This window comes from Achroia grisella, unplaced genomic scaffold, assembly GCF_030625045.1.
Source record: "Achroia grisella isolate CSIRO2021 unplaced genomic scaffold, CSIRO_AGI_Agris_v1 utg841, whole genome shotgun sequence".
In the NCBI taxonomy this organism is placed as follows: Eukaryota; Metazoa; Arthropoda; class Insecta; order Lepidoptera; family Pyralidae; genus Achroia; species Achroia grisella.
The window spans coordinates 1965393-1992608 of NW_026713039.1; the positions used below are offsets into that span (position 1 = coordinate 1965393).

The following is a 27216-nucleotide window of genomic DNA, read 5'->3' on the forward strand; positions in this document are numbered from 1 at the left end:
CGGGGAATTGGATTGTTAGTAATGTGGACTAATGAACCTATTGCGAGCAATGTTTTTTTCATATACCACGTAGATGGCAAGCATACGGCCCATCTGATATTAAACGGTTACCGTAGCCTATGGCCGCCTGAAACACCAGAGGTGTCACGTGCGTGCCAACCCTTAAGAAACTTTAATATATCTTTCTTAAAAAACCCCATGCTGTAGTCTCCTGAGAAAACCTCGGCAGGTAGTTCATGCATTATACCAAGTTGACCTCTACATGGTCCCCGTTGGAAACCTTTGTGATTATGTTTCTGGTGAATTTGTCAAGGCTTACTACTTTACTGCAATTGGTCGCGGGTTCGATTCTCAGCCCAGTCAGTTTCTGAAATACCATCCTGATCGTCTAGATTAATGGCGGTCCTCCACAGTGCGGTTTTCCAGAAACTTTTTGCCACTCAACCACATTATGGAATCACCAGGTTCACCTCTATAAGTCCGTTTGGAAACCATCCTGATAAATTCTTGCTGAATTTGTCACGATGGGCGAACTGACCTGACCTCATGCTCATCCTATCACCCTCTACTGGTGCACCGCCAGTGTAAACCGTTAACACAAAAGGGTGCACCATTCCGTTAGCATCAATTAAAAAAAATAATTACCTCATTTTCATACCACGAAACTAGATATATTATTAAAGAAAACTAAAACAGATCAGATTTTAATCAATATATCGGGCATGATGAAAATGACATCACGTCATCATGTGACACCCGTAATAGGTCCACTCATGCGTTGCCATTCTAAAGGACTAAGATGTCACGCCTCTTATCCTGTAATTTCACTACCTAATCTGCACCCTACAACTGAAACATCTTACAAAGCAAGCTGCTTGGCGGCTGAAATAGGTGAGACTGAGGTGTGTGTACACACGCAGACGAGTTTTTACAATATTTACTTCACCAAAACAAACTTCCTGTAGGAAAGAGTATTAAAAATAGAATTTCATCGAAATATGCAACGTAAATATATGATATTTGTAATCAGTATGAAATCCAAAATATTAGTTGTCGATTAGATAAACACTATCACGTTTTGTGAATCAGTGTTCAGGTGAGATGACATGATCTAGTTTACTGTTATCAAGTGTTGAATACTTGCTATATCATTTAAAGTAGGCAATAGATATTATTTATTTATAATAATAAATATATAATAAAAAACAAATGAAAACACAAAAAAAGTACTTGAAAATAGCCTGCAAACACTAAATATTCACTACAGCACTCAATATTTAATCGAATCAGGTTTCATTTCACTACTCGATGGATTTATATCATTTTGTTTAATTCCACTACAATTAACATGTGTGAGACCACAAATATTCGGTGGAAACTTGACCACCGTTACAACCTTCTCTATCGATGATCAAATTCCGACCGTTATTGAGTCTACACCGATATTGCGACACGTGTTTCGCCTCTGAACGAGGCATCATCAGGCGTTGAATAGAGTTTGGATATAGCTTGGAAGCCTGTTGTTGACTCAATTTGATCGTCATTAGAGAAGGTCGTAACGGCAGCCAAGTATCCACACCGAATATGTGTGGTCTCTAAGATGCTAATTGTAGCGGAATTAAACAAAATCATATAAATCCATGAAGTACAAAATATTCACCACAAAAATACCACAATACTGAATACCTGTCGCATAACTAGAAAATTTCCGACTTCCTCAATAATATCTTCACTTATCAATCTTTCACATGGCCGGAACCTCTCCCACACTTGGCTAGGGCCCGTGTGGACGAGTATTACCTTCTTTTAAACTGATAAAAAAAGAGAAAATAAAAGATAAAAATTAGAACAATAATCCCAAGGACAGTTCACACAATGCCATCTAGACCCAGTTAAGCCAGCTAAAGCTTGTGTTATTGGTACTAGATAATTGATACAAATACATAGATATTTTTTTTGCAGGTACACCATTCCAATGTCATCCATTAAAAAAAATATATACTACTAGCTGACCAGCGCAACTTCGTCCGCGTTTCATTTCCCCACCTTTGTTTTTCATTGCAATGTTTTTCATTGCAACTCCACTCCTATTGGTCTTAGCGTAATGTTATATAGCTTAAAGCCTTCTTCAACAAATGGACTATCCAACATAAAAAGAATTTTTCAATTCGAACCAGTAGTTCCTGAGATCAGCGCGTTCTAACAAACAAACAAACAAACTCTTCAGCTTTATAATCCATACTTTCCTAATATTATAAATGCCAAAGTAAGTCTATCAGTCTGTCTGTCTGTCTCGCTTTCATCCCTAAACCACTGAATCAATTTAAATGAAATTTAGTACACAGATAGTCCAGATCCTGAAAAAGGACATAGGCTACTTTAATGTGAAAAAAGGGTTACAAGGGGGTTGAAAGGGAATATGAAAGGTTCTATGGAAGTATCGTCATTTTACGCGGTCGAAATCGCGGGCGTAACTAGTATTATATAGTATAGATGCCTAAATATAAAGATATCTAATATGCAGACAAAATATAAATTTCCTCGCAGTAATCAAATAAAAATTCACTGTGCAATGTGCTATCTTTTTTCAAGAACAACATTCCGATTGAGGGACGAGAGGTATAAAAAAATTACAATAAATCCACTATGCGCATATGATAAATAATATGTACATATATGCATTATATTTGGTTCGGATAAGGTTATCGAACTGCCAAGGTCAGATTTCCTCAGTGGTCTTGCGGTTTAGCACACCGCTTTTGTACCGACGATCGCGGGATCGATGTCTCGCACTACAAACATTTGTTGAAGCATGTGTATGAGATAAAAACGGTCTCGATTATTACAAATAAAAACGTATTTAAGTATTTCTATACGTTGTCTAGTACTTACCCATAACACATGGCGTTGTGAAAATTGTCCTGGGTTACTTTTTAAGGACAATAGAATGGTACAACCTCTTAGCGGGGCATTAGTGGAGGATAAGATGAGTATGAGATCAGCTCAGTTATCCCATCGTGGTAAATTCACCAGGAATTTAACATGATGGTTTCTAAGGGAACAGCGTGGAGGTCAACCTGACATGGTGCATTGCTAGCAATGGGGTTATTAGTTCATATTACTAACAATACCCTTCTCTCTCTGTACCAACAATTTTATGTATGATAATGGAATGATGCACCCCCCCGGGGTAATGGTTTACTCAGACGGGGCACCAGTGGAGGATGATAAGATGAGCATGAGGTCAGTTAGCCCATCGTTACAAACTCACTATGGTTTCCCGGGGTCAACCGCGTTGAGGTCAACCTGACGGGGTACACTGCTAGCAATAAGGTCCACATTACTAACCTACCTTTGGTTTGTAGTGCCATCTGCACTCGCCCCCTATCGTCCGGTGAAGCTGTAAAGGCCAGCTGCGGCCAACAGCGTTAGAGTAATCCGAAAAAGATCCTACGGAATGGCAACGCATGAGTTGTATCACGGGTGTCACATGATAACGTGATGTCAGTAGTGCTGTGCTGTCATGTATATAGGCGACGGTCACCACTTACCATCAGATAAGATATCAGCTCGCTCTTACTAATATTATAAACGCGGAAGTTTGTGTGGATGCATAGATGGATGTTTGTCACTCTCGCGCAAAAACTACTAAACCAATTATAATGAAACTTTACAATAATATAGCTTATATTTTACAATAACATACAGGCTATATTTTTTACAGCTAGTATTATAAACGCGGAAGTTTGTGAGTGAACGGATGGACGAATGTTTGTTACTCTCACGCAAAAACTACTAAGCCGATTTTAATGAAACTTTACTTTACTATAGAGCTTATGCATCAGAATGACATATAAATATATATACATATATTTCTTACTGAAATTTAACGCGGATGACAGCGCGTTAATTATAAACCCGGAAGTTTCTAAGTGTGGATGTATGGATGTGACTCTATTACGCAAAAACTACTAAACCGATTTTAATGAAACTTTACAACTACATAACTTTACATGCTACATCAGAATAACACTTAGCTATAAATTTCACGCGTATGAAACCGCAGCTAGCACAGCTAGTATCCCTTAGACGAGTAAAAAAAACCAGTATACTAATTATACTTACACACTAAGGACGTATTGGCGCACTGGCAAAAAGGAGAAATTGTTACACTGCGATGCGCACACTGTGACAACGCCGACTGAATACGAGATGAATGTGTGTGCGTATATAACGACATGCGAATTGCCAGCCAATGCGTCGAACGAATATTCCAGCGCTAAACCCGGTTGCACAGTGGTTAAGCGAGGCGATGTCTAGCTATGAATAATTTATATTTCCGTAATAGAAACAGACCTAGAACTGACTGAACTGTTTTTTATAATGTATGGTTACCTTTTGACTCAACGGTAAGTGAAATAGATGAGGATGTAAGGCTGTATGGGGTATGTAAAACATGAATAGTTGTAAACAAACTCAGTAAAAGCAAGTGAAGTCGCGTGTAACAATTACTATTTGATAAAATTAAGTTTTATTTGCATAAAAAAATCAATTTACTAAAAATCTATACATTAAAATAATAATAAACATGTAATGGACAGAATTTCTGGATAGGACATTATAAAATAAGACATTCTGTATATTTGTTAGTTATCTCCCAGCATCTTAACGACAGCAATCGACGTAAAATTTAGTATGCATAGCATTTGAAATATAAAAGATATAGACATACTTTTTATCGCGGCCAATTAATGCGACCCGATATTGTTGAACGGAAAATAATTATTTCACTATTGTACTCAATCAATTAAATTTGACAAAGAAGAGAGTGCATAACGAGTCAAGAGTAAAAACTAATTCGTTTTTATTTCCATTTGACCAATCGGATTCGACTCAAATAAAATAAAATATTTCGCAATATTAACCGAACTCAGAACAGAACCTGCACACTTATTATCGAAAGCTAATATACCCGTCATCGATCTACAACCGTCGTCAATTATATAAATGATTAGTGCAATAAACACTACGCTTTAAAATTCACATGAATACATTAATATACAATTAGATAGCAAGCAATCGCTTCGCTACCACTGGACGCTACGCCTAAATTGAATTCACACTTTCAGTTAACTACACACAACGTTAACGACGAATGCACGCGAATATATGATTTATTACCATACAGATAAGGTCTACGATGAGTGAGGCTGCTGAATTCGAGAGTATAAACATCATAGTGCTATTATTATTCCATGAATCAGACTTCGTTAAACGAATAACGAGTTTCGTTACTTGAGGAAAACGGTATGTCCACCCATATGGATTTAAATAGATGGCGCAATATTTTTTTTAACATTTTCTATGTACTTTGAATGGCAAACAAACTGACTTCCACTTAAAGGTAAGTGGTAACCGTCGACTTTATACATAAACATCACTATGACATCACGTTATCACCATTCCAGAAGACTAAGATCTACTCTGTCATCTCTCCTCTACCCAAAGGTTGTCTAGAAGAGATTGCTTACGCGATATCACTTAATATCTATTTATGTTATTTCTGGTGCAATGAAGTCTGGGTTGGATGGATGCCTTCTTTGGGTTAGATTATTGAATTTCTTTTTATTTAGTCAAAGTAATATGCTGACGAAGTCGCAGCAACAACTAGTATACAATATAAATATACAATACACGTGTATACAAAACTAAATATATTATATTAATATGCAAATATATATGTTTATTTATGGTACTATATGTTTTAATTATTTATTTATTTATTAGTATACAAAACAGATTACAATCAATATAATAATATAATTAGGAGCGAGTAGTTCGGTTCAAAACTGGATTGGACTGGAATTATTATTACATATAAATGTAAATATATTTAATGTGTGAGATACATTAAAAGTGGAGATATAAAATTATATATGTACGGTAATTATATTAATGGATAAACTTATAAATAAATTATTAGTCACAATAATGTGTTTATTATGTTATTGTATATATATTACTCTAAATTGTCAACGATTGGATAAACAGACAACAATATTTATATATATATCGTTTATATAAGTCTGAGTATTTTGTGTGTATATAATAAATTTGTTCCTAATATTATTGTAAAAAGTTACATTATATTTTCTTTCTTGATTTACTAAAATATTTTAATTTCCTTATAGAATAATAATAATCTCAGGACATTTCACACAGCGCCATATAGACCCAAGTTGAGCTAGCTAAAGTTTGTGTTATGGGTACTAGATAACTGATACAAATACATAGATATTTTTTTCGTAAATACATCAATATTATACATAGAAAACACCCAGACCGATACAAACAATCATACTCGTGAATACAAATGTTTGTGCCGTGCGAGGAATCGAACCCGCGACCATCGGTCATAAAGCGGTGTGCTAGACCGCTAGACAACCGAGGTCGTCAATATTATATAATTAGTAGATTGATTGGAAGATGTCATTTATCTATTATTTATATGAGTGGTCAGACAATGTACCCGCTGGCCCGGAACCTATATCTTTATCCACAACATCATCGATCCGATCCATCATATTAAAAATTAATAAATATAAAAAAAAATCATAACAAAACACCTGTACAATAGTCCGCAAATTTTTGTCATCCTAATCATTTATTTTATAATTGTCATTGTTTGGTGATAATCCGCAATGACATGTTTAACACCCCATCAAAGGGAGATATATAATATATATATATATATATATAATAATAATAGTAAATGAAATTTAGTACACAGACAGTTTAGACCCTGAGAAAGGACATATGCTACTTTTTAATGCAAAAAAAGTGTTGTAAGAGGTTGAAAGGGAGATGAATGATGTATTGTACATCTATACATATAAATAAAATTGGAGTGTCTGTTTGCAATATTGAAATAACCGTTTTTTACTACATGCATCTAAATATATATAACTCAAAGGTGACTGACATAGTGATCTATCAACGCACAGCCGAAACCACTGGACGGATCGGGCTAAAATATAATATATATAATAAAAGAAGGGTGAAAATTTAGGATTGTATGTATTTTTGTATGTTGTATCATAAAAAAATAGAAACTAAAAATTTTGTCTAAAAAATATAAAAAAAAATTTGCGGTGGACTACCCCTAACATTTAGGGGGATGAAAAATAGATGTTGGCCGATTCTCAGACTTACTCAATACGCTCACAAAATTTCATGAGAATCGGTCAAGCCGTTTCAGAGGAGTATGGGAACGAAAACTGTGACTCGAGAATTTTATATATAAGATATATTACAATTTATATTATAGTGTAATGCTAATACACTTAGAAATGTATTCTTGAGGTTTTACAGTTGTGTTATGACATATAGATTGACAGCCATTATTATATTGACATGTTGTTGTCAGTTGGAACAATGACCATATCACTATTTACTCGACAGCCGCTAAAAGGCGCGTAATGTTTTCTGTATAAACAACTTTAATTTATACAACACTAGCTACCCACCCCGGCTTCTCACAGATGCATAAATCTTTTAATTTCTCGGCTTGTTCTATATCTACTATAACACGCATGTATTATACATCTATAGACATAAATAAAATTGGAGTGTCTGTTTGTAATATTGAAATAACCGCTTTTTACTACATGCATATGAATATCAACACGGTACATACACCAAATTAACATTTTTTACAAAATTTGTCTGTCTGTCTGTTTATTCCGGCTAATCTCTGAAATAGCTGGACCGATTTTAACGGAACTTTTATTTACAAGTAGCTGATGTAATAAGAAGTAACTTAGGCTACTTTTATTTTAGGAAAAATCTTTTAATTTAGAAAAATAAAGTTAATATCCACGCGGACAAAGTCGCGGGTACAACTAGTCTATTATAAAAATTGCATTAAAATCCGTTGCGTAGTTTAAAAGATCTACGAACAGACAGCGAAAGCAACTTCATTTTATACTATGTAAAGACTAGCCGTTACTCGCTACTTCGTATGCTTTTTTCACTATATTCAAAGTCTTCTCCCGCCCCCGCCCCCCCACCCCCGCCCCTCTTTACTTATGACGTTTGTTAAATAATCAATACAAACACCATTACTTCCTCATCGATGTACAATTCAGATAAACCACTATTATATCTAATCTATTTACTATATTTACGGCGACCTTGATGGTTCAGTGGTTAATACGCTGCCTCACATACCGATGGTCACGAGTTTGATAATTGCGCAAAATAAGTCTTTATATTCCTGAGACTATATAGGTAATTGTAAATATATGTACTAATATTATAAAAAGGAAATATCTGATTATTTGTTTGTTTGCATTGAATTAGAATCATAGATTATGCTTGATAAACATAGGCGATAGAATATTTTCAAACATGCTAGGAATCCCATACGAAAACTTTGTTAATGTAACTTGTGAAAAAAATACCATAAAATCTATAAGTAATAAATACTTGTTAAGTTCCTACAAGCTCTACGGGGAAAAGGGTTTCTTAGAAATTAGGACTACTTTCCCCATTGCTAGCAATGTACCATATCAGGTTGATCTCCACTCGCTCCCCTTGGAAACCTTTGAGGTTAAATACTGGTGAATTACAATAGTCAAAGTGACTGACTGACTGACTCCTTATCCTATCATCCTTGCAGATTCACCATTCAATCATCATTCATTTCAGAATATATACTTATATAATTAGGTTAGAACTAGATGGCACTGTGTTATATTGACAACCTCCAAAAAAAATAACAAAATAAATAAAAAGTCGAACAAATAAATTGGACAAATTTCCAAATAGCCTTGAAACATAATCGAAGTATTTTTTAATATATACTATAAACTGAATCACCTTCATATACCTATTATGGCACATCTTTTTCGGCATGGTAAACACAGTATCGTTTAAAAAAATAGCCGTTTCAAAATAAAACCCAATCCACATCTCAAATCACCTGGGCAGCGCGATAATAAATCATATTGTATTAAGTAAAACCCTTAAACAATATCAGAACAACAATAACTATCACAATGATTAGAAAATTAATACAAAAATAAAAAAAATATCTGATACAAAAGCAGAATGTAACTAATTCCATTGCCTTACAAAAATAGAAAAAAAGTACTCACAAAGATGGCTACACTACGTCCGTAACAAAATTCGAATACAATTGAATTTCAAAAACAGAACTCGTATATTTTAAAATTGGAACACCGTAAACGCGTACAACGTTCACTGCGATAAGGTATCGCGCACGATAACGCGCGCCGTTAGCTCGGCTCGTAATAACGACGTCTGCGCATTTCGTTACGCCACAGAATATACGCGCAGATGGAACGCGTGACTAACTACCCACACTGCGGTTGAGTCGCTTTTTAGTAATAGTAAATTATTTAAACTTGCAACTTCTCTTTTTTACTTTCTTCTTAATCTTTTTTTCTTCTCTATTTTTAATTTTTCTTTTATTTCCCTATAGTTCTCTCGAATATTTCAGATTTTTGTTTTGTTACTACTTTTTTTTTCTTACTTTCATTTGAGACTGTACTTATAATTTGATTGTCAGTTCATTAAGTACTTATTCATATACATTTTTAACTATATATATGTATTATTTTTTATAAATACATATTTCTTTACATGTTTTTTTGACATATCTCATTTATATTAGTGCACCGCCAACAATCATTCTCTGCACCACTCATGGTACATACGCAGTTACGCACTCCTATACAGATATAACATTATATCATTGAGTATTTCTAAATGCTGACACCCATAACTCAATCTTATAACAAATTCAAAATAAATCAACTCGCAATGTTACTTGTAACAGACTAATATGTGTCACTGGTATTTATATGCGACAGATATTGCGTCATGATGTACTGTCCAGGTATCCTCAATATATCTATCTTCACGCCAAATCTCTGAAGAGATAGACAGCGAGAAATGTGTGCCAACTCACGTCTTTAATTAAATCTTAAAATAAATCGTCACGAAATCTCCCGGTTTGACGTTTAATTTGTTCCTAATTTTGTAGAACTATTCTATTGCCGTTAGCTATAGCTGGCCTTTACACCTGCACCAGACGAGAAAGGGAGAAAAAAGCATGCTGACATTTTAACCATATGTTAAGTATGGGTCAACGTACAAGTTAATAAAATTAAAAAAAATATAGGTAACAAATAGTTTTATAAATGTTTTTCAATACACCACTATAAGTATTCGTTTCTGTATATGTGCACGTATGCATTAAAATTAAACAAATGCAAGTTGCGACCTGAATCAACATACAGTATGTATATTTATCTCGGATTATCGTTGTAGTTAGAAAATCAATAATTCAGGCACTTGCAACTATTCTTGAGAGACTAAAAACTGTTACTAATAATAACTATACTAATTACTATAAAATCCCATAAATACGCCTATATTACAATACCCTTTTAGGGCATCATAAAATAATTTTAACACCTTGACCACGTCCTGTATGTATTATGTGCTTTATATATTTGTAATACTGCAATAGAATAGGTTTGTTACCAATGTGTTAATTACACACCAGGTCATATATTGTGCGGAGTGCGTTTACCATTTAAAACTCAACTTTGACCATTCGTAATTTTTTTGTGTGGTAAAGACCCGAAGTTGGACCTTGGATGAAGTTGGTTGGTTGGTTTCGATCGGTCAAGCCGTTTCGGAGGAGTATCGTTACAAAGAGTGCAAATTTGATCTTTAAAATTTCACGCTCCTGTCAACAAACATTTTGTATTTATAATGCCTGAGGTAATTATCCATAATAATATTATGAAAGGGTCTATCTATCTATTTTTTTTATTATTTATGTGGTTATATATTGGATCTCCTTTCAATACAGCTGTTGCGCTATTGGTATACGCTCGCTAGTATTAGGAGTGAAACTCAAAATTAATAATTTTGTTACATTTTTACTGGGCCAACAGCATGCAGCGCAATTATACTAAGTTAGTATAAAAGTACTACCAACCACCGACCATCAGTCACTTAAAGTTGGTTTATGTCTGATTATTTTTTTTTTATACGCTGATGATATATTGTATATGTGCTATAAACGTATTTATTGTGGTTTTCTTGCTTGTAATTTCTTCTAGGCTATAGGGGTCTATCTATATATCTGTTCATGTACACACTGCACACACAAAATTATACTTGTAGGTTATTTATTGGCAATATGGCCCACAGCCTCTGTGTAGGCCATAAATGACCTATTAATGCCAAATTGCCCGTCTGTAAATACAGTGGGTATTATATTCTATGCCAGGTACAGCCACTCGTGCGCGGAAAAACAATGGAGGCTAATCAGCGGCCACGTAATAGTATTTTAAACCAACTTCATGAAGTAGAAGGTTCTAGATTCCTCCATACATAGAAATCTAGATTTTGAATACTTTTTTTTTCTGAAATTGTTTGTTTTATGTATGTATAGGGAATGGCACACAAGATGGCTCGCCTGATGTTAAGTAGTATATTAAACAAACTTTTTTCACTAGTAAGTGAAAGATGATATAGCAGGAAAGGGAATGAATAACGAGATATCTTAGTTCTTGATGTATTGTTCTGGGTGTTTTCTATGTATACATATATATACATACTAGCGTAAAAATAAATGCAACGAATTGCAAAAGAATCATCAAAATCGTAGCACAAAATTCGCTATACCCATTTAAACACAATCAAACCAGTATGTGTGTCTGACTGTCCTTGGACTGAGCAAAAACGTCGGCAGTTCGATGACCGGGCGAAGTCAAAATTTTTAACTGAGGTTATTGTACTGTACAAAAAAACTAGACTAGATTAACTACGTCTATTCTAGATTATATTTGATTGTATGAGTCATTCATGTAGATTTTAATGCGTTTTTTTTAATAATTGATTGGCAAACAAACTGGCGGCACTTGATATTAAGATCATTATTTTGGCCTCAAATAGTTTCTAAAGTCCTCCAAGAAAATTTTTCTCATATATCTTCCATATTTACAACACTTATTCTACCATCATCTGCTTCTTCCTTATCCCATTTATTTGGGGTTGGCGCAATATGTTATTATTACATTTACTATACGGAGGTAAGTTTTGTATTTATGCATGTTTGTAACGAATAAACTCAAAAACCGATTACAAAGAATATCTCTTACACTGCATGCTTCTGCACGAAGTCGCTGTCGCTGTCTGTCCGTCCCTATGTATGCTTAATTCTTTAAAACTACGCAACGCATTTTGAGGCAATTTTTTTAATAGATAGAGTTATTCAAGAGGACGGCTTATATATAAGTAGTATGGAAAAGTAAGATTATTATTATTGTTATTATTTTATTTTTTTCTTGTGTAATTAGTGTATGTATTAGTAACTAGTGTTTTATAAGTGTGTGTATATATATACAATCTTCCTAAGTGGGCATATTGGGAAACTGTAAAGCTCACTTAGTGTGACGTAAATAAATAAATAAATAAATAAATAAATATTGAATACAGGTACGGACAAAGCCGGGGCGAATAGCTAGTCTCTATATAAACGACTAGCATCCAGTCCGGTCCCGGATGCCGTTACAAATCTTTGAATTTCTCGTCTTATTCTATACTATAACACGCATGTATTATACATATAAACCTTCCTCTGGAATCACTCTATCTATTGCTGAAAACTGCATTAAAATCCGTTGCATAATTTAAAAGACATAAGCGAACAGACACCGGAAGCAACTACATTTTATTCTACGTAAATATCTAAATATATGTGCGCAAAGTTTCATACTATACTCCGTCTGCGCAATTTTCATAAGGGGTACAAAGTTTTTGATCCTCGTATTATTTTTTTTTATTCAGGGTTTTAGGCTACTGTCAGATTACCACCTGTAACACAGCGACCTTTTTTTTTATCGTGTGGAAAATCTTCAAAAGACCGTCACCCCGCCAGAGGGTGGGCGGGGCGGTGTGTGAGACTTCTACTCACCAAAAACCACATGGTGTACCAACGCCTTTGCCGGGGCCAGGGGATTCGCATGTGCATTTCGACCCCAGCTCCGACTGCGACGGCCGCCTTGTAAACGTTGTAGGGCAGGCCCCATCTCGTTACGGTTAGAGCGACCTATTTCCCCCTACTCCATTGTGGAGGCGTGTGGGTACCCGCACACCTCCGGGGCCAGCGAATTTTTTTTTTTAAAGGATGATAATGGAATGGTGCACTCGCCTGCGCTAACGGTTTACGCTGGCGGGGCACCAGTGCAGGATGATAAGATGAACATGAAGTCAGATCAGTTAGCCCAAACGTGACAAATTCACCGGGAATATATCACGATGGTTTCCAGGGGGAACCGCGTGGAGGTCGATCTGACATGGTACATTGCTAGCAATGGGGTTATCAATCCACATTACTAACAATCCTCTTTCCCCCTGGGGCCAGCGAATTGGGGGGCTGCCTAACACAGCGACCTACTTAGACCTACTGTGCTCGCCCTTTTTCAAAACACGCTACCTAGGCCCGTCAGGGACAAGAATTGAGGGATATTCTTAGGAGCGATGGTTTTTATCTCCTCATGACAGAGTGTATACTTTCCAAAGGAGACATTTCGTTTATGTATGCGTGAGCTACAACCATATAGGATGTGTAGTGGCGTTTCCTCTTCTGTTTGGCAAAACGTATTAACATATTAGATAATTTTTTATCTTATCTTAACAAAAATAATGCCGTAGAATTGAGACCGTCTGTTTTACTTTTACCTCAGAAGACAACTTTTTCACAGCTCCATCAATCAAATCAAAAATAATTTATTTATGTAGGACATTTTAGCCGCTTATGAACATCAAATTTTTGTATCAATTTTTTTCCCTTCCGGTCAGTTCTGTATACAGATGAAATTGAGTAGAACTGAAAAGAAACTCGACTGAATTTCTTTAGTTCAGTATTCAATTGACAAGAACTGGCAAGAAACTCGACTGAATTTCTTTAGTTCAGTATTCAATTGACAAGAACTGGCAAGAAACGACTGAATTTCTATAGGTCAGTATTGAATTGACAAGAACTGAAAAGAAACTCGACTGAATTTCTATAATTCAGTATTGAATTGACAAGAACTGGAAAGAACCTCGAGTGAATTTCTATAGTTCAGTATTGAATTGACAAGAACTGGAAAGAACCTCGAGTGAATTTCGATAGTTCAGTATTGAATTGACAAGAACTGGAAAGAAACTCGACTGAATTTCGATAGTTCAGTATTGAATTGACAAGAACTGGAAAGAAACTCGACTGAATTTCGATAGTTCAGTATTGAATTGACAAGAACTGGAAAGAAACTCGACTGAATTTCTATAGATCAGTATTGAATTGACAAGAACTGGAAAGAAACTCGACTGAATTTCTATAGATCAGTATTGAATTGACAAGAACTGGAAAGAAACTCGACTGAATTTCTATAATTCAGTATTGAATTGACAAGAACTGGAAAGAAACTCGCCTGAATTTCTATAATTCAGTATTGAATTGACAAGAACTGGAAAGAAACTCGACTGAATTTCGATAGTTCAGTATTGAATTGACAAGAACTGGAAAGAAACTCGACTGAATTTCTATAGATCAGTATTGAATTGACAAGAACTGGAAAGAAACTCGACTGAATTTCTATAGATCAGTATTGAATTGACAAGAACTGGAAAGAAACTCTACTGAATTTCTATAGATCAGTATTGAATTGACAAGAACTGGAAAGAAACTCTACTGAATTTCTATAGATCAGTATTGAATTGACAAGAACTGGAAAGAAACTCGACTGAATTTCTATAATTCAGTATTGAATTGACAAGAACTGGAAAGAAACTCGACTGAATTTCTATAGATCAGTATTGAATTGACAAGAACTGGAAAGAAACTCGACTGAATTTCTATAGGTTAGTATTGAATTGACAAGAACTGGAAAGAAACTCGACTGAATTTCTATAGTTTACTATTGAATTGACAAGAACTGGAAAGAACCTCGAGTGAATTTCTATAGGTCAGTATTGAATTGACAAGAACTGGAAAGAAACTCGACTGAATTTCTATAGTTTACTATTGAATTGACAAGAACTGGAAAGAACCTCGAGTGAATTTCTATAGGTCAGTATTGAATTGACAAGAACTGGAAAGAAACTCGACTGAATTTCTATAGTTTACTATTGAATTGACAAGAACTGGAAAGAAACTCGACTGAATTTCTATAGTTTACTATTGAATTGACAAGAACTGGAAAGAAACTCGACTGGATTTCAATAGTTCAGTATTGAATTGACAAGAACTGGAAAGAAACTCGACTGAATTTCTATAGTTCAGTATTGAATTGACAAGAACTGGAAAGAAACTCGACTGGATTTCTATAGTTCAGTATTGAATTGACAAGAACTGGAAAGAACCTCGAGTGAATTTCTATAGTTCAGTATTGAATTGACAAGAACTGGAAGGAAACTCGCCTGAATATATTTTTCTTTTAAAAGCCAGTTTGTCTAAAAGAAAATCCCGTGCATGAACAACTATAGCCATGCCGTTTGTCATTCAAGTAATCGTTTAGTGAGTAATAGACTTTGCTCAATAAATGTGATTAAACAGATGTTTGATAAAAATAAATCATAATCTTTGTTGATGTAGGTCTAATTTCAGACGCATCTGATAAGTTAATTCTCGCACCAAAATGATGTTAGCCTTTTTAAACCGAGATGACTTTACACAAACTCGTCTGTGTGTACCTCAGTCTCACCTATTTCAGCCAAGCAGCTTGCTTTGTAAGATGTTTCGGTTGTAGGGTGCAGTGCAGATTAGGCAGTGAAATTACAGGATAAGAGGCATGACATCTTAGTACTCTAGAATGGTAATGCATGAGTGTTATCACGGGTGTCACATGATAACGTGATGTTCATGTGTGTAGGCAACCTCTGAAGGAAAGGGGATTCTTAGTAATGTAGCCTAATAGGGTTATCCATTGCTAGCAATATACTATATCAGGTTGACATCCACGTGGTTGCTGGTGGCTGGCAACCATCGTGATAAATTCCTGCTGAATTTACCACGATGTCCGGGGGGGGGATTGTTAGTAATGTGGACTCATGACCCCATAACTAGCAATGTACCATGGCAGGTTGACCTCCACGCGGTTCCCCCAGGAAACCATCGTGATAAATTCCAGGTGAATTTACCTCGATGTGCTAACTGACCTGACCTCATGTTCATCTTATCATCCTCCACTGGTGCCCCGCCAGCGTAAACCGTTAGCGCAGGCGGGTGCAACATTCCACTATCATCAAAACAAAAAAAAACAACGATGATCTAACACCTGAACTCATACGGTCTTATTACAAAAAATCTGTTAAAACTCGGACGAAACGTGGTCTAAATGGTCGTGGTTTAAACCATTCCTAAAGTTAATACTTGGAATAAACCTAACATTATTACGAATCCAGATCTAACAGAGGACTACTTAGTACTACAGTTAAATCGTTCATTATGTATTCCATACAGAAATCAGTCACTCATGTCTGTCACCGTACAATTACGTTCCATTTTACCAGAAAACTGAAAAGATCAAAAATAATATTAGTTCAAAGAAAAATGTATAAACTAAAAATAAATTTATTTCTATTTATCTATGTCTTCATTATAACTATTTCATTAATATATAATATTTATTAATGTACTATTAGACTGAAAATCAGTTTTAAATTACAAGTAGGAATCCTATACGGAGAAAAGGAACGGCGAGATATTTTTATTGGATCGTTCGAATGGTGACTACTTCAAAGTCAAATGAGTGAAAAAATAACAAATAACGTCTTCTATATATTTTTATTGTCGTAAAATTTGCTTTAAATATTTTTAGTTAATATATTTTTAATTTAGTAAAAATATTTTTCCAAAAACTACAACTTACAATAGAATTTTTAAAATGGAGTTTGACTTTTTGCATTTAGACCACTGTTAAACTAGGGGCATCGCAGGTCTAACTTTAGACCATAGACGAATCACGATTTAGAGATAAACTTCATTTTGTAATAAGGAATACATTGGTGAATGGTTTATTACTAGTGCTAAACCAGGTTTATCTTTTTGTAATAAGGCCGATAGATTTTTTTTCGGGCTTCTCTAATGCTGTTGGCTGTAGCTGGCCTTTACAGTTTCACCGGACGATAGGGGGCGATTGCAGATGGCAATCTAAACCTAAGGAAGGACTTATGGAGCGGCTGAAGGCTAACTCCCGCCTGTCGGATACGACTTTAGTCTGAGGGCACCGCTAGAGGTTCGAACCTCGGTTCAGGAAGTCGTAATTTCCATCCCCATTTGAATAGAAGTGCATATTATAAATGTATTGAAAAGTCTAATGTACAATAACTAATTCAAAAACATGTGACTATTCAAAAGTGCTTATATTAAGTTTATTTGAATAAAGATTATTTCTATTACATGCAAAAACGATGCCTCAATATCGTGTTCATCTATACATATAAACAAAATTGTAGTGTCTGTTTGTAATGTTGAAATAACCGTTTTTTACTACATGCATATGAATATAAATACGGTACTTACACCAAAATAACATTTTTTACAATTTTTGTCAGTCTGTCTGTCTGTTTGTTCCGTCTAATCTCTGAAATGGCTGGACCGATTTTGACGGGACTTTTTTTGACAGGTAGCTGATGTAATAGAGAGTAACTTAGGCTACTTTTATTTTACAAAAATAAAGTGAAATTCCACGCGGACGAAGTCGGGGAACAGCTAGTATTGAATACATATCGTCTTACATCTGTTACTTAGAATTTCGCGACATCGTAAAATGATATAGCAATGCTGCAAAATCGTTGGTTATCTATTTATATGGCGCTAACATCATTTATGTATTTGGGTCGATTAATATTTATATCGTAGCTGCACCGCGACTTCGTCCGCGTGGAATTTCACTTTATTTTTCTAAAATAAAAGTAGCCTAAGTTACTCCTTATTACATCAGCTATCTGCCAATAAAACTCCCGTCAAAATCGGTACACCCATTTCAGAGATTAACCGGAACAAGCAGATAGACAGACAAGAGATTAACCGGAACAAACAGATAGACAGACAGACAGACAAAAATTGTAAAAAATGTTATTTTGGTATATATACCGTATTTATATTCATATGGATGTAGTAAAAAACGGTTATTTCAATATTACAAACAGACACTCCAATTTTATTTACATGTATAGATTATGTCCTCGACATTATATATATAAAGAAAAATCATATTTATGTAAATAAAATTAAAAGTTGCCAAATGTTTATCCGTATCGGATAGTGCAGCCGTGTGAAATCACTATACAAAACAGGAAATCAAATATTAATACAAAACACTAAAAGGAGCTTAGCGCTACTTCAGTAGTCTCGACTCTACACAACGGCCCAAAATAGAGGCCGAAAATGGAGTCCAACTTTATACATGTGTAATCATTGGTAAAAGAAAAATAAAGTGTAAATTAAAATTTTGCTATGTACACATGACACACCTGGTGTTTCAGACATACATATGCTACGGTAACTGTGTACCATCAGATAGGCCGTATGCTTGTTTCCCACCATCTCAAAGGTGACTGACATAGTGATCTATCAACGCACAGGACAAACCAGTGGACGGATCGGGCTGAAATTTGGCATGCAGGCAGATGTTATGACGTAGGCATCCGCTAAAAAAGGATTTTGATTAATTCTACCCCCAAGGGGATAAAATAGAGGATGAAAGGTTGTATGAAACTTTGTCAATTTTAAACCGATCGAGCTGAGACTTTGCATGCATAAAACTACTATGATGTAGGCATCCCCTAAGAAAGGATTTTGATAAATTCCACCTCTAAGGGGATAAATTAACGCGAGCCAAGCCGCGGGCAAAAGCTAGTTGTAGTATAAAGAAAAACAAAATCGTTCAAAGCTGCCAAATGGATACCTATTTGGCAGCGCACTGTGCGAGAAATCGAACCCGCGACCATCGGAAGTGAAGCGGTATTCCAAGCCGCTACACCACCGAGGCCGTCAATATATCGTCCACTTATTATAATACTGTCTTAACACAAAAATTATAAATTTTGGAAAGTCCACTTTATAACTGTGGAATTAAAGTCTAATTACAAACATTTAAAATTTCTGAATTACACCAGTATTGTACTAGACTAGGTTTTGCCCGCGGCTTCGCTAGCGGTAAGAAGTATTATTATTAGGTATAGTTTTTGCGGCTTTACAGTACTTTCACTTTCATTCAAACTTTCATCCCCCATTTTATCCCCTTGGGGGTAGAATTAATCAAAATTCTTTCTTAGCGGATGGCTACGTCATAACATCTGTCTGCATTGTCAAATTTCAGCCCGATCCGTCCAGTGGTTTGGGCTATGCGTTGATAGATCACTATGTCAGTCACCTTTGAGTTATATATATTTAGAAGATATGCGATATATTCTTTCTCTTCTTATTATATTGTCACTATGTACAGCATAGCAATGAAACCAAATCATTGCCTATTATGTAGCCGACTCGACTAACTTAGTGTCATATTTATGAAATTACTACCAATTGTGATATTAAAGAACTGTATCTCAGATGACGGGACCACCTTGTGGTTGTATACTTCGAACGACCTCGGTGGTCTACCGGTATATCACACCGCTTTCCTTCCGATGGTCGCGAGTTCGATTCCTCGCATGTTACAAACATTTGTATTTAAAAGTATAATTGTATTCAAATTCAAAAATCATTTATTCATGTAGGACATTTCAGCCGCTTATGAACGTCAAGTTTTTACATTATATTTTTTTCCCTACCGTCCACTTCGGTATATAGATCCAACTGAGAAAAACTGGCAAGAAACTCAATTGAATTACTTTTTTTTAAAAGCTTATTAAAAAAAGTTATAAGTTATTGTAAATAAAATAATTTATTTACAATGTATGTATCGATCTGTGTTTTCGCTGTATATCATGTATGTATTTACAAAAAAAGTATTTATATCAGTTGTCTAGTACCCACAACACAAGCTCTGCTTACCTTGGAACTAGATGACTTCTAAATTCGCCACTATGTGCTAACTGACCTGATATGCCCATTTTATCGTCCTCCACTGGTGCCCCGCCAGCGTATGCCGTTAGCGCAGGCGGGTGCACCATTCCATTATCACCTATTAAAAAATCTAGACTTTGGAAAGTAAGCTTGAATATGGAACGTTTTTGAATTTCCAACATCACACGAAAATTGATGACTTTTAAAAGGATTATAATTAACTGGTGATGGATTGAAAATATCCTGATTTTTTTAAGGACAATAGAATGGTACACCCGCCTGTGCTAACGGTTTACCCTGGCGGGGCACCAGTGGAGGACAAGATGAGTATGAGATCAGGTCAGTTACCCCATTGTGGCCAACCAACAAATTCACCAACAATTTATCGCGATGGTTTCCAGAAGGAAACGCATGGAGGCCAACCTGACATGGTAACATTGATAGCGATGGAGTCGTGACTGATGACTCCATCACTATAGGAAGGCTATAGAAAAGGGGATTCTTCCCCTTTCCTTTTTAATTTTATGAGTTTTTGACCCCTTTTATCCTTGACACTTTTTTTAAGACTTCTTATAACCTTAATACCCTAATATTAACTTATTGTTCAAAATTGGTAAAAACAGCTTTCTAGAATAGAAAGAAAGAAAGAAGAAAGAAAAATATTTTATTCAGTGCAATGTAAAAAATACAATATAAACAACAAACGAAAAAAAAAGAGCAAATAAAATGTACATATAATTAAACTTAATAATATAAACATAATAATGTAAAAATTAAATCTATAAATAAACTTACCGAATTTATATACCGTTGCATAAAACAGAGACACAGAAACCAGGACGACCTGACGGGATAGCAGCTACCCCACTACTGAGAAAAACCCACTAAGCGTCCGTTATTTTATATTAAAAAGCGCGGGAAACCTAACCGACCAATACGGAAGCAGGAAGGATGAGTTTTTACAGAGCTTCCAATTTCAAATACAAACGCTCTATTAGGTAAATTGTTATCGCCCTTTTGTTGTCATAGACAATAGTTTTTACTTCTTTTATTGCGTAGTGGTTTAGACAAAAACCAATTAAATGTTTGAATAGACTGTATACAATTCGTATGAAAAATCAAATGAATAGCTACATGACGATGAGCGCGTAACATACTACAGATTAAAAATATACTTAATTCTTACAGGCTTGCATCACTCAGAATATTTTTTTTTTTATCAAAGTAAAAAATCCGTTGCGTTGGTCGACAGGGAATTCATCCCCACACGCTAGAACCTAAGTGGTCTCGGACAGTGCAGTTTCAAAGGAGCTTCCTCCCGCGTACTTAGATTGTGGAATGAAGTACCTGTTGAGGTTTACTCATGAGACTATAGCATGGGGTTTTTCAAGAAGGGTATATTGGAATGAACTACCTGTCGAGGTTTTCTCACGAGACTGGGTTTTTTCAAGAAGGTAAGGTTTATTAAGGGTCGGCAACGTACACGTGACACCCCTGGTGTCTCAGGCGTCCATACACTACAGTAACCTTTTACCATTAGAGTAGAAAAAAAGTTGACGTCCACGTGATGGTAAGTGGTAACTTTCGCCTGTATACATGAACGTACTACGGACATCACGTTATCATGTGACACCCATGTGACACTTCATGTGATATGAGGACACTCATATGAGACTAAGATATGTTCGAAGTCCCGAGGTATGGTAAGCTTGGTATATCTTGCACACATATGATAATATGAACTAATAATGTAAAGATAATCGATTCTAAAAATATTTCTATTCATCGATTTTTTTATAATTCAAATTCACCGGAAAATTAATCTTTATTCCTTATTCTTACTAATATTATAAATGCGGAAGTAACTCTGTCTCGCTTTTACGCTAAAACTACTGAACCGAATTAAATGAAATTTAGTACTCAGATAGTCTAGACCCAAAGAAAGGACATAGGCTACTTTTTAATCATAAATATATTACATTAGAAATTGACTAAAGTGTTTTTATGTCGGCCGATCTTTTTGTTTATGGACGATAATGAAATATGTAGTTTTTACCTGTATATTTCGCGCATTAAAGTTATATAAATAAATTATTTACATGCAGACAAAATCGCGGTTAAAAACTAGTGTTGTATATACGCACTCATCTGTGATACTCAATTTGTAGAACTACTATAATACGTTGGCATGACGCCGAATAGGTCACTTTTTATTCTACAACACAATACTACGAGTCACTTGAGGTTTATATTTAAAGATTCCGCGCACGACAGCCGACAAATCGAGCCGATAATCAGGCTGTTTCGATACCAACTTTGCGTACACCCTTGGTTAGGTTTAATGGTCAAATTTTTTATCTATACATATCAATAAAATTGGATTGTCTGTTTGTATGAATAAATAAAAGTAGCCTAAGTTAGTCCTTATTACATCAGCTACCTGCCAATAAAAGTCCGTCAAAATCGGTCTTGCCATATCAGAGATTAGCCGGAACAAACAGAGAGACACAGACACATACATGTACCGTATTTACATTCATATGCATGTAGTAAAAAACGGTTATTTCAATATTACAAACAGACACCCCAAATTTATTTATATGTATAGATTCCGCGCACGACATCCGACAAATCGAGCCTATCAACTATCAGGCTGATTTTGCGTACAACCTTGGTTAGGTTTAAGGTTAAAATTGTTATTATATAATAATAATTTGTTGTTAGACAACATAGTCCATTTCAACAGTAACAATTTCTTAACATATTGTTAACTATGGTGTTCGCGCCATTTATAAACATATCAAGTGGTATGGTACTATTCCCCAAATCCTAATCCCTTTCCCGCGCACAGTATGTCAACTGAGGTCGCCCGACGACCTCGTCTACTAACGTGAATGGTGACATCTCGTCCCAACCGCTCCGCTTTAAATTAATTAATATAATATTGACATTAACAATAAGTAACTTTGTGTGCGTGCCTGTGTTAAACTTAGTATTCATCGAGTGCAGCAGCTGTGCAAGAATACACCCGCTCTACAGTCGCAGGTACGTACTGTGCATCCCCCTTTATTTCAATTCCATACAGTCCACTTACCTTACCCGCTAACCCCCATTTCTCCATGGTACGCCTTCGAACCGGATACCTACCGCTTAAATACTATAATTAGGACGAGATTTACATCCCCGCATTGATAGGTACATAATTTCATTATATTATACCGCCCGCTATAAGCAATACCGCTTCTTTGTACCTATTCGTATATTCACCCGCGCATACGCATTTTCTGTACTTAATATATTAGTACGCCATACCTATAAGCCTAGTCTTGGGTATATTTTCTAATAATTACCGCTTAATTAATAATAATACTTTATTATTTGTATAATACATATTACGCAGTAAGCGTACATACCTACCTACATTAATTTGTATTTTTCAACGCCAATAATCGTAACGATAATGGAGTCGAATTTAAAAATGCTAGAAGCTAAAAACAGAGCTATATTTCAACGTATTATAAGATTGCGTGATACTTCTAAAAATCTGTCACCGTCGTCAATCGACTTACGCTCCGCAGAGGCATTCATGGCGGACAGTGAAACCATTGATACACTGCGCCATGAATATATACAAAATTTAGATTCTATAAACGAGTTACAAATGCAGTTGAATCCTAAATTTGAACCTGATTACCAGGCACTTTTAACGTTTGAAGATATTTTTAGTCGAATAAAAAGATGTCGTTTAATATTAAGCGAAGCGAATAAGCCTTCGTCTTCACAATCGGTACCGCATAATAAATCTAGTATCAAACTAGAACCCCTCTGTATTCCTTGTTTTGACGGGAATATGTCCACGTGGTCTAGCTTTTATGAATCCTTTAGGAGTAATATTCATTGTAACACCGATTTAACCGATTCACAAAGAATTCAGTATTTACTTAGTAAATTAACTGGAAGCGCTCAAAAAATAATGGCCGGTATAATTCCGTCTGGTGATAATTATACTTCCATATGGGAAAGTTTAGTAAAGAAATACCAGGATAAAAGGGCCTTAGGTTCATATTATATTTCTACATTATTTAACATTAAATCGGCCACAAATAATTCCGCTTCATTAAATAATTTCATCGAAACTTTCGATGCCGCTGTAGCTGCTATGCGTCAATTAATGATTGATGATATGCAAGATTTTATTTTATTGAACTTAGCCTTACGAAAGGTGGATTTAAGTACTACACATGCTTTCGAAATGGCCGCTAGAAATAAAGATATTCCGAGTTATATGGATTTTGTGGAATTTATAAAAAGTCAGGTGAAAATATTAGACCGCACGAGTAATAATATTAATTCAGTAAGCCACAACACATTAACGAATATTAAAAACAACCGCCCGCAAAATGTACATTCGTTTGTTACACGAAGTGACACTTCTGGTCACCGAGCTCCTTGTGCTATGTGTAATACTTCGGAACATTATCAGTTATATACCTGTTCCACATTTAAATCAATGCTGCCGAAAAATCGATTAGATTTTATTAAATCTAAACGAGGTTGTGTAAATTGCCTTAGTATAACGCATTCTGTGTCCACTTGTAATTCTAAATACAAATGTAGAACTTGTAATAAGCGACATCATTCCTTATTACATTTAGATAAGGCACAAAATAATAATACACCGCTCTGCACTCATCGATCTAATGTGATGAGTGATCGATCTACGATCGCCGCTCCCGCACTCCCACCAGTCCCCTGTCGTAATGCAACGCAATGTAATTTGACTCCTGACGGGGACTCAAAAGCGCCCATTGAAATCGCGATGCCCGCACCTTTGTCGTTGTGCACTCGAGTACCTACCACTACAGCAGCCATGCCTGGTGTTGTATGTCCAACGGGTAAAGTGCGTACAGAGGTACTTCTGTCTACAGCGTCTGTTATTGTTCGTAACTATAACAAAAATATAATACGTACTGTTCGTTGCCTTTTAGACAATGCTTCGCAACATAACCTTATTACGATTGATTGTTGTAAACAATTAAACTTAAACATTATTCCGCTTACGAATTCATTTTTAAAAGGTGTCGGATTAACAACGAGGCCTATAAAGGGCCATGTTAAATTAATGATTTCCGATAAACATAACGAACAAAGCTTCACTATAACCGCGTTAGTTGTCGATTGTATTACCGATCGGCTACCTATTGAATATATAGATACGTCTGTTATAAGTCATTTAGTCGACTTACCGCTTGCAGATCCTCACTGGCATATGCCAGGTGAGATCGAACTTGTATTAGGAGCAAATTTGTTCCCTTATATTCTTTTAAGTGGAAAAATAATAAGTCCACCCGCACCGCCAGCCATAGAAACTATTTTTGGTTATGTTTTTATTGGTGACGTTCCCTGTAATAATGCGACCACATCTGATCGTGATCATACCGCGCCTCAACAAGACTCATCTTCCTCTGCTTTCTTAATATGTATTGAAAATAATCTTAATGATTCTCTCTCTAAATTCTGGGAATTAGAGGAGGTTCCTATAAATAAATATTTAAGTCCCGCAGAAAAGGAATGCGAGCAAATGTACTCTTCTACCGTGTCCCGGGACTCGTCAGGTCGTTATTGTACTGTTTTACCGTTTTATAAGGATCCTAGCGAGTTAGGTAATTCCCGTATCACCGCTTTTCGTCGCTTGCTATCGCTAGAACGCAAACTAGAAAGTACAGGTTTGCGCGCTGATTATAATGCCATCATAAAAGACTATATAGACAACCAATATTTATCTGAAGTTTTAAATACATCCGATAATATGGATGACGGTTACGTCATACCGCATCACCCTGTCATTAGGCAGGATAAAGACACCACCAAGGTCAGAATAGTCCTTGATGCAAGTGCTAAATGTCATAACGGCATTTCTCTAAATGATATTTTACATACGGGTCCTAATCTCCAAGCTGATTTATTTTTACTTTTATTAAATTTTCGTTTATTTCCAATCGCTATAACCGCGGATATAAAACAAATGTACCTACAAATTTTAGTAACCGACGAGTATCGTAAATATCAAAAAATACTGTACCGATTTAATACGTCTGAACCCATACGTACCTTTCAATTTAATAGAGTTGCATTTGGTCTTAAGTCAAGTCGTTACCTTGCCATGCGTACAATTCGTCAGCTTTGTGATGATGAACGCGATAACTTCCCGCTGGCTGCATCTATAGCTGAAAGGGAACTGTATATGGACGATTTAGCTACGTCTATACTAAATGAGGTTGATGCTGTCGAGGCTACCGCTCAATTAATTAATATGTTTAAGTCAGGTGGCTTTCAATTAGTTAAATGGTCTAGTAATTCAAAGAACCTACTAGAGAGCATTCCTACACCGCTGAAACTTGCACAGCAAGTTGAGTTTGATAGACGTGAGTCCCTTAAGATATTAGGGCTCGAATGGAACCCGCAAGATGATATTTTCGTTTTTAAAATCAATTGTGATGACCGCTTGTGTACAAAACGTACCATACTTTCCCTAATTGCCCGATTATGGGACGTATTAGGTTTTGCTGCGCCTGTCGTACTTACCGCTAAACTACTTATTAAAGATCTTTGGCTGCAGAAAGTCGGTTGGGATGATGTACCTCCGACAAATATAACCGCTATTTTTACTACATTTAAACAACAATTACCGCTTCTTGCTAATTTAAAAATACCGCGTCATTTATCTGTCACGCAAGACTGTATAATAAATATCGTTGCGTTTTCGGATGCTAGTTTAAAAGCTTACGGCTGCGTTATTTACTTACATGTGACAAATCCCGCAGGCAATATATACGTGAGATTAGTTTGTGCGAAATCAAAAGTCGCACCCGTTAAGGTAGTCTCACTTGCGCGACTAGAACTTTGCGCCGCCGTTTTAATGTCTAAACTAACTAAACTAGTTTACGATGCTTACTCTTCACGCACGTCTGTACAGAACGTCTATGCATTTTCTGACTCGAAAATTGCACTCTCATGGATTCATTCTTCACCACATCGGTGGAATATCTTCGTTAGCAATCGTGTGGCTAAATGTCAGGAAAATTTACAATCAAAACATTTCTATCACGTGGCTG

At 35.6% G+C, this 27216-nt stretch overlaps 1 protein-coding gene across 2 annotated transcripts in view; it reads right to left on the reverse strand.

The window, feature by feature from the left end:
- The window catches only part of LOC131852279 (zinc transporter foi), a 48260-nt gene that overhangs the window by 11805 nt on the left and 9239 nt on the right, over window positions 1-27216 (reverse strand). The window contains exon 1 of one of the 2 annotated variants that reach the window (XM_059202940.1): window positions 4126-4165. The exons of the other annotated variant lie outside the window; for it this stretch is intronic. The gene's annotated coding sequence lies outside the window, so the exon portion shown is untranslated. Of the gene's footprint in view, window positions 1-4125; window positions 4166-27216 lie in introns of those variants that run through there. 2 annotated transcript variants of the gene reach the window in all.